Source organism: Arachis hypogaea, chromosome 6, assembly GCF_003086295.3.
Source record: "Arachis hypogaea cultivar Tifrunner chromosome 6, arahy.Tifrunner.gnm2.J5K5, whole genome shotgun sequence".
Classification (NCBI taxonomy): Eukaryota; Viridiplantae; Streptophyta; class Magnoliopsida; order Fabales; family Fabaceae; genus Arachis; species Arachis hypogaea.
In genome coordinates this window covers 92,838,494-92,854,562 of record NC_092041.1, presented here as the reverse complement: position 1 = coordinate 92,854,562, position 16,069 = coordinate 92,838,494, and positions in this window count along the sequence as shown.

Sequence of the window (16,069 nt, the reverse complement as noted above, 5' to 3'; positions counted from 1 at the left end):
TAAAAATATTCTGATTTGCATGCAACTAAAAAATACGTAGGTGAGTAAATAATTTGTTTTAGGATTTAAAAATTTATTTATTTTATTTTGGAAAAAAATCAAAGGAAGACATCTATGACTTATAAGGGTATGTTTTATTTGGCGTTTGAAATATGAAAAGTACGTTCAAATTTTTTGAACGTTTCAATTTCTTATTTGGTTATTTTTTTTTATTTTGTGAAAACAAATGTGATTCGGTACTCTAACCCACGTTCACATGAAGTAAAAAGTTTTAGTTTTTACTTTTACTTATTAGTATTCAACTATTCACTAAAAAAAATTATTTTCTTTTACCAACTTTACTTTTTATACATATTCTTATTTTATTTATAGAGTTTTTATTATTTCTATTTATATGAGTTTTTTTTATTATTTATTTTATTATTTTTTTTTATCTTTTTAGCTTTATATCGTACAATTTTAAAATTGTGGTTCTTATGTATTATGTTTATTATTATTATTTTTTTATAATATAAATTATTGATCCCATTAGGTAGAGTAAATTAAATAAAAAATTAACCAATAATAATAGTAAAAAAATTATAGTATACTAAAAAAATACTAGAAAATAATACTATATAAAAAACATACTAGAAAAAAAGTATCAAAAAAATTAAATACGCTTAAAAGGATAACATTATAATTTAATGTTAGTACGAAAATTCGACGCTTTGTATGAATCCACCATGATAACTAAAATGTCAATTACACTATGCATGATATGAGTCGAAAATCGCTCAAATCGAATTTTGTTAATGACACGTGAAAAAATTATTTGGCTCATGATAAATAAAAAATGTGAGGCTATTACTTGAAAATTAAGGTCCTTAGTGGTCAAGGAAGATCGTAGACAAGATGAACTCGAGAAATTGAAGCTAGATCGTGGGAAAGAGAAAAGAACTCAATCATCCAGTATTATTGTCTATAAATAGAGAAGTCAAGGAGAATTAAAGGAACTTCAATTGAAAACACTTTAAAATTTCACTGAAACTCTAAAAAGTTTCAAGTCACACTTATATCTAAAAAGATTATGGAGTGCAAGTGCATTTGAGTGTCTGAAGTCAAATTTGAATTTATTTATTTCTTTCTTTTTTTAGTCCATTTATTTCTTTTAGTTTTCTTTCTTATTAATTTAAATTTCTTGTTCACATTTTCATTGATCCCTTTTGTTATCCATGTTATAGTCACGTTGTTTGTTCCAATCATTGAGTATTTTGATTATTAATTTATTTCTTTCTATAGTTACTTCAGAAGTAATTCTTGTATCTTTGACATGCTTAGTAAAATCCCAGGTCGAGCCTCCTCTTTAAAGGAGTCGTATCTGTTTCCTGAATTGTGATCTTTGATATAAGCTTGAGTCGATACTTGTGTTGACATTGACAAAAATCAAGCGAAATAAATTGGCACGCCCAACGGGACATCGAAATTGAGTAAACGTGTCAAATCTTGCATGCGATTACACAGTAATAAATTAATAATGTCCGATAGGACTTCCACTTCTACTAATATATCAAAAATGATGCTGGGAAAACATATAAGCAGTCCAAAGGCAGAAGCTGCCCCATCAGTAGGAACTATAAGTCGTTGGATGCATCCTCTAATAATAGAAGGAATCCCATCAACTACAGCTACTACATGGTCTCTGTATGGGTTGCCACTAAACTATTCTCCAACTTTGGAAAATCCTAATGTTGGGGGCATAGGAGGTGCAAATACAACAAGAAATAATTCTCTATACAACCCTAGACCTCCTCCAAGATACCCTCCAATAGATATACCAAGTAGTTCCAGTCTTAATATGGTAAATTATAATGCCTACCAATACTTGATAAATAATCATCCATATTTATGCTCAATACCTATGCCTTTACAACCCACTGTAATGTTGTCAAACTTCTTTTTGACACAAGGCACAGGGGCAGCCCCTTCCAGGTTGTAAACAAATGTGGGACATGATCTATATTTTTAGAAATATTGAGATAGATTCCTGTCAGAACAATGTCTCCTAACACAATCAAATCTTTAGTTGTATTCAGGCAACAAATTAAAGATAGTCACCAAAACATAGTTAATATACTTACCCACCAGATGACTACAATTTTAGATCCAATGATTGAAAATAATAATACAAGAATAGAGCAAGTAGCTCGATGGGTCGATGATATTGCAAAGGCAATCAATCGACCATTTGTACCTCCGATAGGCGAGATTCATGCAAATAATCCTTCAATAGTTTTGAATAGGAGAGATGATCCAAATAGGGTATTGAATGAGATGAGAGCAAATAATACTGCTCAAGCTTATGGTCAAAATATAACCCAAGCTGTAAAGCAAATTTTGAACAGAGTAGGATTTAACATAGGAGTAACAAATCAACCTTATTTTATTTCTCATTTTTCTGACTATGTTCTACAAGCTGAACTTCCCAAAGGAGTCAATTCCAAAGTACCTCACTAAATTTGCAGGTGAGAGTGGAGAATCAACTGTTGAGCATATAACTCATTATACGGTCAACATTGGAGAATTAGTTGGTAATGAATATCTAAAAATGAGATATTTTCCATATTCCCTCACAAAAAATATGTTTACCTGGTTTTCAAATTTACAACCTAACTCGATATCCATATTTGGATTCATTTAGAAAGAAGTTTTCATGATAAGTTTTTGAGGGGAGAATTAAAAATAACTTTATCTGATTAATTTACAATAAAAAGGGAAAACAGTAGAATTAATTGATGACTACTTGATACGATTCAAGAATATGAGGAACAAGTATTTCACTCTTTTTCCTGAAGCTGAAGTAGTCAAGATGGTAATCTATCGTCTCGATTTCAATATTCGCAAGAAGTTAGTAAACCAGCAGTTTCTTGACTTGGTTCAGTTGGCTAACAGGGTCCAACAAGGTTGAAAAATTAAATAAAGAAAAAGAAGAGCATGAGTCGAGCAGAAGAAAGACTTTCTTCAATAAATAAGTGACTTATGTAGATTGTATAAATGAAAAGGAGTCGAATAATGAGTCTGCTTTTACTGCAAAATTAAAAGGTGGACCTCCTTATGTGTGTTGATCTCTTAATCTAGCAAAAGACAAAACTCCTTTACAAGGAGGAAGAAGTTATTCCTTCGATTTAACAAAAGCTGCACAAAATCTTTACATGCTTTTAAAAGATAAACAACTTGCGCTTCCCAAAGAAAAAAGAATGCCATCTATTTCTAAAATTAGGAATAAGAAGTTTTGTAAATTTCATCAATGTCTTGATCATTATACTAATAATTGTATACGTTTCAGGGATTTGAAAAAAAAAGGCTATTGAGGATACTCGATTAAAGTTTGCAGACCAACATGAGTTGAAAGTGCATTCCGATCCTTTCTAGGTCTCATCAAACTTTCTTGAAACAGAAGAAATGATTTTCTCGATCAACATGACTACTGACGAGCCCATTGGAAAGTATGAACAGTTCAAACTGGACATGTTTGAGGGAGAAGGTCTATTTATCCAAAGGCAGGTGAGGACTTGTTGGATTTTTTGTTAGCGAAGAGGAAAATACCATTAATGGAAGTTTTTGGTTTTAACTAGGATAGGAGAGAGAGAGTCAAATACCATTAATGGGAGTTTTTGGAATGTTGGAGGATGAAGTTGAAAGTCGAGATTCAAGGACAGCTTTTAACGATAGGTTCACAACTCAGAATTGACCAAAAGACTTAATAGAAGTTTTTCCTTGATGAATCTCACCAACTACCAGAGATAAAGTTTCATAGAGTTGTCCTAAGATCAAAGAAGTAAAGTCAATGTATTTTTTATGATGAAGCATGATGGCTAAAGGAAGATCATTATTTTTCTGGATCTGGATTGATGTGGGATAAAAAAACAAAAGCATTGAGCCATAAAAACAAAAAGGATACTTGTTCGCTGTCGGTGGTAGAATCATCATCGAAGCCCATGTTGTTTTGAATAAAATCCGACATAGCACTCGAGTTAAAATTGATGTAAAAAATATCATCAGGATATTCAGTAGACCATGACACACACTCCCCATCAGGAGGCATGCCAGTTAAAGCATACATTTCTATCAGAGTGGGTCTCATCATCCCATATGGAAAGTAAATTTTTAGTGGCAGGACACCAAAAGTATAATCTAGCTCCTAAAAGGGGTGTAATGTATGATAAATCGAAAGTAGCTAGTTTGATAACAGAAGTGATCTCTACTTATTTCCATATAGATTTATAAGTAGGAGCTAATTTCGACATCCAAGTCGAAAAAAGAGAACTAGACTCCTTGGGAAGAGCAGTTCTATAAACTTGATTGGCAAAATAAGAGGCCTTGATATTTTTATAGAAAATAAAAAGATGTTCAGGAGGGGATGGAAAGAAAGAAGAAATACAGTCAATTTGTTCTTTAGTAGAGAGTGACCCTAAAAATGAATACAAGATGCCAGTAGGCATTAAAGGAAGGAATATCTGGCTCCGTAAAGTTTTGTGGTTTCAACGTTTGGATTGGAAGCTCTCAAGGTACCATCATCATTATAGAATTGTGCCACACTAACTACTAGAGGAGGAGGGGTTACAATTTGAACATCATTGTCCTCCTTGTGTTGTTGAGGTAAGAACTAAGCAGTGGCTGCGATACCAGGAACAGAAGTGGTTGTAGCAAAAACAATGGTTGGAATGGAAGAAGATGAAGCATCGAAGGTCGCCGGAGCGGTGGTAAAAGTAATGGTGATAGTCACAACAACTATGGCAAAAGTAAAAAAAGCAGTATTAACAGACGAAGAGGCGTTTTGTTGTTGAGTAGATTGGGAATCCATGGAAATGGTGAGAAAAGCTTTGAAGAAAGAGGGATTTTCTCTTTTAATGTGAATAATAAAAGAGAAAGCAGTAAATAAGTAGTAGCTTCTCTGAAAATGTTTAATTAAGAGGCTAGGAGACGTTGCATATTCCTAGGAAAATGTGCGCGCCCTTTCGAAAACTGCGTAACTATCTTTTCAAATTCTAAATTTGAAAAGCAGCACATAATTAGCACATGTTGAATAAAATTTATCATTTTACTTCTGAAACGATAAGTTTTGAGGCGCAATTTGTTAGTGAAAAATTTCAACGCCTTGTACGAAATGACCACAATAATTAAAATGTCGATTACACCATGCATGATATGAGCCAAAAATGGCTCAAGTAGAGTTTTGTTAAACGATACATGAGAAAATTATTTGGCTCATGGTAAATAAAGAACATGGGGCTGTTACTTGGAAACTAACATCTTTAGCGGCCGGTCAAGGTGAGATCGTGGACAAGAAGAACCCAAGAAAAATTAAAGATAGATCGTGAGAAAGAGAAAAACACTCAGTCCCCAACATTGTTGTCTATAAATCGAGAAGTCAAGAAGAATTAAAAGACTTCAATTGAAAACACTTTAAAATTACACTAAAACTCTAAAAATTCTAAGTCAAACTGGCATCCAAAAAAACTATAGAGTATAAGTGCATGTGAGTGTCTGAATTTAAATTTGAATTTATTTCTTTCTTTCTTTTTCTTTAGCCCATTTATTTTCTTTTAGCTTTCTTTCTTATTGATTTAAACTTCTTGTTCACATTTTCATTGATCCCTTTTGTTATGCACTTATAGTTATGTTGTTTGTTCCGATGAGTGTTTTGATTATTAATTTATTTCTTTTTGTAATTACTTCACAAGTAATTCTTGTATCTTCGACGCGCTTGGTAAAATCTCAGGTCGAGCACTTTTTTTAGAGGAGTTATATCTGCTTTTCGAATTGAGATCTTTAATACAAGTTTGAGTCAATACCCGTGTTGAGATTGACAAAAATCAAGCGAAATAAATATCATATCCGTTTTAGTAATCATCTATCCAAATGTGATTTAAAATTATCCAAACAATATACGTGCTATCAATCTCAATTTTGATATAGAGTTTTTAAACATAAATCATAAACAAACTCATTTCTATTCAAAATTAATTCTATAAAATCAAGTTCATTTAAATTACAGTAGATAATTTCTAGATAAGGTTGGAGACCTGGATTGAATCAAAAGCTAAGGGTAGTGGACGAAAATGAGGAAGGTCAAATGGAGACTTGAGTTTGCCAACAATCACTACAAAAAAAGGCCTATGGTCACAGTCCATAGCTAGTGAAAAGGGTGACCACAGATCTTTGGTCACGGTTTTGGACCTATGGTCACAGTTTTTTACCGTGGCCTATTCTGCCGTGGCCATAGGTCTATGGTCACGATTTTTTTACCTATGGTCATGGTTTCTACGTTCACAGTTACAATTTTCAAATTCTGACACTTTAGGCCACAATTTGTAACCGTGACCATAGGGCAATCTATGATCACGCATAAAAACCGTGACCATAGCCATATCTTTGGTCACAGTTTTTGCCGTGACCATAGCCTCTACGGTTGCCCTTCCTTAAAACCGTGACCATAGCCTTATCTATGGTCACGGTTTTGGCCGTGATTATAGACTCTATGGTCACCCCTCCTTAAAACCATGACCATAGCCTTATCTATAGTCACAGTTTTTGCCGTGACCATAGCTCTATGGTCACTCCACCTTAAAATCGTGACCATAGCCCTATCTATGGTCGCAATTTTTCAATGTGACCATAGCCTTTATGGTCACCCCACCTTAAAACCGTGACTATAGCCTTATCACTGTGACCATAGCCTATTGTTTTATGAGATTTAATTTTTTTTAAAGCATAATCACATCCCAAAACAATGATAATCACCAAATAAATTTAAAAATAAGAAATTCAAGAAATTTAAATCATAAGAGTTTCATTATAAGCTAGATATGTTTTTAGTCTAAACAACACAAATCAAAATTGAGTGTAATTTGTCCATTACATGTAATACCAGATAAAATCTCTTTTCAAAATGTACACAACACATCAAAATATTACATGTAGATAACTAAAGTCATTATAATACCTATTCCATCCCATCCAAAATACAAGCATGAGAATACAGGCAGCACCCTTTCCCTTCTTCTGGATTTTCTTCATATAAAATTCAAGCTCTTTATCTTCCAAAATATACCTGCAGCATTCAAGAAGGAATGAAATAAGTAACAGATCAAGAATCAAATTAGACAAAATTCAGGGCAACCCAAACAAGCAATAGTTATATGCATTACCCGTCATCCCTGCCACATTGATCAGGTCGAGAAGCAATGCAAGCCAGCAATCTCCCACCACCAAACTGCTCTTCAACATGAGGATCAAGCTTACGATCTTTCTGGCGTTTCTCGATTTTTCTCTACACATGGTTGCTTTTCTTGGCTTCCTCTGCAGGGTTCTCACCTTCCTGCAAATAAGACATCGATGGATAACAGGAAAACACACCAGCCTCTACACACGCTAATGCAGTTGACTTTATAAATCAATTATAGGTTAACTAAATATCACTATAGGAAAACACTTTTAGCCTCTGCAATGCATTCTTTATTTTGCATTTTATGTGCATTTGGCCTAATAGAAAAAATAACTTGCAAATAAACATAGTGCAGCATGTAATTACTTCAGATTATTTTCAAAAGGCTTATTCATTTTGAATATTCTTAAAATGAAACAACTACCTGGGTACATTTTTTAGAAATAGTATACATGCCTTAAACTCAATAAATGTTTGGCTGAGTTGAATCTGCTCCCCTTAATAAATTATCTCTTTTCAATTTCAATTTTGATTACATCATGGTTTTTGCATGATAATTAAGTATACAATCCAAGAAGGGTTTAACTATGAATATGTATTGGTGCACGAAATTGCAATCACACTTTTGCAACTCCGCACAACTAACCAACAAGTGCACTGGGTCGTCCAAGTAATACCTTGCGTGAGCAAGGGTCGATCCCACGGAGATTGTCGGCTTGAAGCAAGCTATGGTTATCTTGTAAATCTTAGTCAGGATATCAGAAATTATCAGGATTGATTGTGAAAAGCAAAAGAACATGAAATGATTACTTGTTTTGCAGTAATGGAGAATAGGTTGAGGTTTGGAGATGCTCCATCTTCTGAATCTCTGCTTTCCTACTGTCTTCTTCTTCAAACACGCAAGTCTCCTTCCATGGCAAGCTGTATGTAGGGTTTCACCGTTGTCAATGGCTACCTCCCATCCTCTCAGTGAAAGCGATTGCATATGCTCTGTCACAGCATAGCGGAATTCATCTGTCGGTTCTCAATCAGGCCGGAATAGAATCCAGTGATTCTTTTGCGTCTGTCACTAACGCCCCGCCTTCAGGAGTTTGAAGCACGTCACAGTCATTCAATCATTGGATCCTACTCAGAATACCACAGACAAGGTTTAGACCTTCCGGATTCTCTTGAATGCCGCCATCAATTCTAGCTTATACCACGAAGATTCTGGTTAAAGAACCCAAGAGATAACTACTTAATCTAAGGTAGAACGGAGGTGGTTGTCAAGCACGCATTCATGGTTGAGAATGATGATGATTGTCACGGATCATCACATTCATCCGGGTTAAGAACAAGTATTATCTTAGAATGGAAGCAAGCATGATTGAATGAGAAACAGTAGTAATTGCATTAATCCATCAAGACACAGCAGAGCTCCTCACCCCCAACCATGGGGTTTAGAGACTCATGCCGTGGAAAGTACACAAAGAAATCGTGTAAAGTGTCATGAGGTCATAAGGTACAGATACAATGTCAAGAGATCCTATTAATAGTAAACTAGTAGCCTAGGGTGTACAGAAATGAGTAAATGACGTAAAAATCCACTTTTGGGTCCACTTGGTGTGTGCTTGGGCTGAGCAATGAAGCATTTTCGTGTAGAGACCTTTTCTGGAGTTAAACGCCAGCTTTCATGCCAGTTTGGGCGTTTAACTCCAAGTTTTATGCCAGTTCCGGCGTTTAACGCTGGAATTTCTGAGGGTGACTTTGAGCGCCAGTTTGGGCCATCAAATCTTGGGCAAAGTATGGACTATCATATATTGCTGGAAAGCCCAGGATGTCTACTTTCCAACGCCGTTGAGAGCGCGCCAATTGGGCTTCTGTAGCTCCAGAAAATCCACTTCGAGTGAAGGGAGGTCAGAATCCAACAGCATCTGCAGTCCTTTTTGGTCTCGGAATCAGATTTTTGCTCAGGACCCTCAATTTCAGCCAGAAAATACCTGAAATCACAGAAAAACACACAAACTCATATTAAAGTCCAGAAAAGTGAATTTTAACTAAAAACTAATAAAAATATACTAAAAACTAACTATATCATATAAAAAACATACTAAAAATAATGCCAAAAAGCATACAAATTATCCGCTCATCACAACACCAAACTTAACTTGTTGCTTGTCCCCAAGCAACTGAAAATCAAAATAGGATAAAAAGAAGAGAATATACTATAGACTCCAAAATATCAAGGAAACATAGCTCCAATTAGATGAGCGGGACTAGTAGCTTTTTGCCTCCGAACAGTTTTGGCATCTCACTCTATCCCTTGAAGTTCAGAATGATTGGCATCTATAAGAACTCAGAACTCAGATAGTGTTATTGATTCTCTTAGTTGAGCATAATGATTCTTGAACACAGCTAGTGTATGAGTCTTGGCTGTGGCCCAAAGCACTCTGTCTTCCAGTATTACCACCGGATACATACATGCCACAGACACATAATTAGGTGAACCTTTTCAGATTGTGACCCAGCTTTGCTAGAGTCCCCAATTAGAGGTGTCCAGGGTTCTTAAGCACACTCTTTTTGCCTTGGATCACAACTTTATTTCTTTCTTTTTCTTTTTCTTTTCTTCTTCTTTTTTTTTTCGAAATTTTTTTTTGTATCCACTGCTTTTTCTTGCTTCAAGAATCAGTCTAATGATTTTAGATCCTCAATAACAGTTCTCTTTTTCCTCATTCTTTCAAGAGCCAACAATTTTAACATTCTCAAAACAACAAATTCAAGAGACATATGCACTGTTCAAGCATTCATTCAGAAAGCAAAGAGTATTGTCACCACATCAAACTAATTCAACTAGTTTCAATGATAAATTTCGAAATCCTGTACTTCTTGTTCTTTTGTGATTAAAGCATTTTTCATTTAAGAGAGGTGATGGATTCATAGGACATTCATATCTTTAAGGCATAAAATTTAAATTTTATTAATTATGAATTAAGAACAAGACTCAAAAATAGATATAAGACTAAAAAAAATAAAAATAGAAAACAAAACAAAGGAAAAAGAAAACGCAAAAACATAGGCTCCTAATGATAGAGATTTTCACAGAGTTAGGACTCAACAACCTTGATTTTGAGAAGTGGATGCTCCCTCAGCTTGAGAGGAGAGCTTTTGGCGTTTCAACTCTTGGAGTTCACGCCCCTGCTTCTCTTGCTCCTTCAGCAATTTGCAGAGCATGCAGTTCTGATTCTGCTGTTCTTCCTTCAGTTGCTCCATAGTCTCTTGCAACTTGGAGATAGATGCTTCTAGGCTGGTCCAGTAGTCAATTCTTGGGAATTCAGAGAGGAATTCCTGTGCCCTCCTCTTAATGGAGTTGTCTTGCACTTGTCCTTCCATTGACTTCTTGGTAATTGGGTGTTCAATGGGTATGAACTCATCTACTCCCATCTTCACCCCAGCCTCTTTACAGAGCAAGGAGATCAAGCTTGGGTAAGCCAATTTGGCTTCAGTGGAATTCTTATTTGCAATTGTGTAGATCTCACAAGCAATCACATGATGGACCTCCACTTCTTTTCCAAGCATAATGCAACGAATCATCACTGCTCTCTTGATGGTGACCTCAGAACGGTTGCTAGTGGGCAATATGGAATGCCCAATAAAGTCTAGCCAACCTCTTGCAATTGGCTTGAGGTCTCCCCTCTTGAGTTGGTTTGGGACACCCTTTGAATTGGTTATCCACTTAGTTCCAGGGAGGCATATGTCCTCTAGAACTTGATCCAACCCTTTATCTGCTCTCACCATCCTCCTATTGAAGGAATCAGGATCATCTTGCAGTTGAGGTAGTTTGAAGATTTCTCTTATTTTGTCCAGATGGAAGTACATAACTTTCCCTCTGACCATGGTTCTGTAGGTATGGTAAGCAGTTCCAGTCATTCTCTGCTTATCTGTTAGCCACAGATTAGAATAGAATTCCTGAACCATGTTCCTTCCAACCTTTATTTCAGGATTGGTCAGAACATCCCATCCTCTGTTTCGAATTTGCTCTTGGATCCCCGGATATTCATCTTCTTTCAGATCAAATTTAACTTCCGGGATCACTGACCTCAGACCCATTATTTTGTGATAATGGTCTTCATGTTCTTTGGTTAAGAACTTCTCTTGATTCCAAAGATTCTTTGGATTAGTCTCTTTCTTTCCTCTTAAATTGGTTTGTTTTCCCTTAGGATCCATGATCTTGATAAATCTTGGCTTAGTGATCACGGAAAAGCACACCAAACTTAGAGGTTTTGCTTGTCCTCAAGCAAAAAGAAAAGAAAGAAGAGAAGAGAGAGAGAGAGGAAGAGGAAATTCGAATGGTGTGGGGAATGAGGGGTGAGAAAACGTTTATTTATAGAGTGGGGGGAAGAGATTTTCGAAAAAAAAAAGAAAATTTTGAAAGGAGATTTGAGGAGATATGGAAAGAAATTGAAAGAAGAGTGAGTTTTTGAACAAAATTTGGGAATGATTTGAGAGATTTGAAGAGTGATTTTAGATATTTGAAAATTTGAAAGTGAATAATGAGAGATTGAAATGTATTTTTGTAGAAAAATATGAGTGAGAAAAGGAAAGTTTGAAAAAAATCTGATTTGAAAACAAAATTGTGGTCCCCCCACCTTTCTGGCGTTAAACGCCCAGAATGGCACTCATTCTGACGTTTAACGCCCAATTGGCACCCCTTTTGGGCGTTTAACGCCCAGCCAGGTGCCCTGGCTGGCGTTAAACGCCAGAAAACCTTTATCACTGGGCGTTTTTCTGAACGCCCAGGATGCTGCACACCTGGCGTTAAACGCCCAGAATGGTGCCCATTCTGGCGTTTAACGCCCAAAATGGCACCATTCCTGGCGTTAAACGCCCAGAATGGTACCCATTCTGGCGTTTAACGCCCAAAATGCCCCTTACTGGCGTTTTTTCTCCAGTAAGCTCATTTTCTCTGCTTTTTGAGCTGAATCCTTCTGTAACTCTGTGAATTCCTTCATTTTTGATACTTGCCTCTGTAAGAACAAATCATACAACCTACTAATGACTGGGTTGCCTTCCAGCAAGCGCTTCTTTACTGTCTTTAGCTGGACATTCACTGAGAATCACTCAAGTCTCAGTTTTGAGCATTCCTGCTCAAAGTTTCCTTCAAGATAATGCTTGATTCTCTGTCCATTAACAATGAACTTCTTGTCAGAATCAATATCTTGAAGCTCAACATATCCATATGGTGACACTCCTGTAATCACATACGGACCCCTCCACCGGGATTTGAGTTTTCCTGGAAACAGTCTGAGCCTAGAGTTGAAGAGCAGGACTTTTTGTCCTGGCTCAAAGACTCTGGTTGACAACTTCTTGTCATGCCATTTCTTTGCCTTTTCCTTATAAATTTTTGCATTTTCAAAGGCATTGAGTCTGAACTCCTCTAGCTCATTTAGCTGGAGCAGTCTTTTTTCACCAGCTAACTGTGCATCCATGTTTAGGAATCTAGTTGCCCAGTAGGCTTTATGTTCCAGTTCCACAGGCAAATGACAGGCCTTCCCATACACCAGTTGGTATGGAGAGGTTCCTATAGGAGTCTTGAATGCTGTTCTGTATGCCCACAGAGCATCATCCAAGCTCTTTGCCCAATCCTTTCTTCGGGCTATCACAGTCCGTTCCAGGATTCTTTTTAGTTCTCTGTTAGAGACTTCAGCTTGCCCATTTGTCTGTGGATGATACGGAGTTGCCACTTTGTGGCTAATTCCATATCTAACCATAGCAAGGTGTAGCTGTTTATTGCAGAAATGAGTGCCCCCGTCACTGATTAGCACTCTGGGAATGCCAAACCTGCTGAAAATGTTTTTCTGGAGGAATTTCAGTACGGTCTTTGTATCATTAGTGGGTGTAGCAATTGCTTCTACCCACTTAGATACATAGTCCACTGCCACCAGAATGTAAGTGTTTGAGTATGATGGTGGGAATGGCCCCATGAAGTCAATTCCCCATACATCAAACAATTCTATCTCTAAAATCCCTTGTTGAGGCATGGCATATCCGTGAGGCAGGTTACCAGCTCTTTGGCAACTGTCACAGTTACGCACAAACTCTCGGGAATCTTTATAGAGAGTAGGCCAGTAGAAGCCACATTGGAGGACCTTAGTGGCTGTTCGCTCACTTCCAAAATGTCCTCCATACTGTGATCCATGGCAGTGCCATAGGATCCTTTGTGCTTCTTCTCTGGGTATACATTTGCGGATCACTCCGTCAGCACATCTCTTAAAGAGATATGGTTCATCCCAGAGGTAGTACTTGGCATCTGAAATTAATTTCTTTCTCTGCACGTAGCTGTACTCCTTGGGTATGAACCTCACAGCTTTATAATTTGCAATATCTGCAAACCATGGAGCTTCCTGAATGGCAAAGAGTTGCTCATCTGGGAAAGTCTCAGAGATCTCAGTAGAAGGGAGGGACCCCCCAGCTACTGGTTCTATTCGGGACAGATGATCAGCTACTTGGTTCTCTGTCCCTTTTCTGTCTCTTATTTCTATATCAAACTCTTGCAGAAGCAACACCCATCTGATAAGCCTGGGTTTTGAATCCTGCTTTGTGAGTAGATATTTAAGAGCAGCATGGTCAGTGTACACAACCACTTTGGATCCCACTAAATAGGATCTAAACTTGTCAATGGCATAAACCACTGCAAGTAACTCTTTTTCTGTTGTTGTGTAGTTCTTCTGTGCGTCATTTAGAACACGGCTGGCATAGTAAATGACGTGCAGAAGCTTGTTATGCCTCTGTCCCAACACTGCACCAATGGCATGGTCACTGGCATCACACATTAGTTCAAATGGCAATGTCCAATCTGGTGCAGAGATGACTGGTGCTGTGACCAGCTTAGCTTTCAGGGTCTCAAATGCCTGCAGACACTGTGTGTCAAACACAAATGGTGTGTCAGCAGCTAACAGGTTACTCAAAGGCTTTGCAATTTTCGAAAAATCCTTTATAAACCTTCTGTAAAATCCTGCATGCCCCAGAAAGCTTCTGATTGCCTTAACATTGGCAGGTGGTGGTAATTTTTCAATTACCTCTACCTTTGCCTTATCCACCTCTATTCCCTTGCTTGAAATTTTGTGCCCAAGGACAATTCCTTCAGTCACCATAAAGTGACATTTCTCCCAGTTTAAAACCAGGTTAGTCTCTTGGCACCTTTTCAAGACAAGTGCTAGGTGATTAAGACAGGAGCTAAATGAGTCTCCATATACTGAAAAGTCATCCATGAAGACTTCCAGAAATTTCTCTACCATATCTGAGAAGATAGAGAGCATGCACCTCTGAAAGGTTGCAGGTGCATTGCACAGACCAAAAGGCATCCTCCTGTAGGCAAACATGCCAGAAGGGCAAGTCAATGCTGTTTTCTCTTGGTCCTGAGGATCTACTGCAATTTGGTTGTAGCCTGAATAGCCATCCAAAAAGCAGTAATAATCATGGCCAGCTAGTCTTTCTAGCATTTGGTCTATGAATGGTAAAGGAAAATGATCCTTTCTGGTGGTTGTATTGAGCCTTCTGTAGTCAATACACATGCGCCACCTTGTGACTGTCCTTGTAGGAACCAGTTCATTTTTTTCATTATGAACCACTGTCATGCCTCCCTTTTTGGGAACAACATGGACAGGGCTCACTCAGGGGCTGTTAGAAATAGGATAAATAATCCCAGCCTCTAGTAACTTAGTGACCTCTTTCTGCACCACCTCCCTCATGGCTGGATTTAGCCGCCTTTGTGGTTGAACCACTGGCTTAGCATCATCCTCCAATAGGATCTTGTGCATGCATCTAGCTGGGCTAATGCCCTTAAGATCACTTATGGACCACCCAAGAGCTGTTTTGTGTGTCCTTAGCACTTGAATCAGTGCTTCCTCTTCCTGTGAATTTAAAGCAGAGCTTATAATCACTGGAAAAGTGTCACCCTCTCCCAGAAATGCATATTTCAGGGATGGTGGTAGTGGTTTGAGTTCAGGCTTGGGAGGCTTATCCTCTTCCTGAGGAATTTTCGAAAATTCCTTTGCCTCCTCTAGTTCTTCTTGATCAGGTTGAGCATCTTTGAAGATGTCCTCAAGCTCTGATTCTAGGCTTTCAGCCATATTGATCTCTTCTACCAGAGAGTCAATAATGTCAGCGCCCATGCAGTCATTTGGTGTGTCTGGATGCTGCATGGCTTTTACAGCATTCAACTTGAACTCATCCTCATTGACCCTCAGGGTTACTTCCCCTTTCTGTACATCAATGAGAGTTCGTCCAGTTGCTAGGAAGGGTCTTCCTAGAATGAGAGTTGCACTCTTGTGCTCCTCCATTTCCAGCACCACAAAGTCAGTTGGAAAGGCAAATGGCCCAACCTTGACAATCATGTCCTCAATTATGCCTGATGGGTATTTAATGGAGCCATCAGCAAGTTGGAGGCATATCCGGGTTGGTTTGACTTCTCCAGTCAACCCAAGCTTTCTGATAGTGGATGCAGGTATTAGATTAATGCTTGCTCCAAGATCACATAGGGCTGTCTTGGTGCAGGCACCTTCTAATGTGCATGGTATCATAAAGCTCCCTGGATCTTGAAGCTTTTCTGGTAAGCTTTTTAATATGACTGCACTGCATTCTTCAGTGAGAAACACTTTTTCAGTTTCTCTCCAATCCTTCTTATGACTTAAGATTTCTTTCATGAACTTAGCATAAGAAGGTATTTGCTCAAGTGCCTCTGCAAACGGAATCTTTATTTCAAGAGTCCTTAGATAGTCTGCAAAGCGGGCAAATTGCTTATCCTGCTCCGCTTGGCGGAGTTTTTGAGGATAAGGCATTTTGGCTTTATATTCTTCAACCTTAGATGCTGCAGGTTTATTCCTT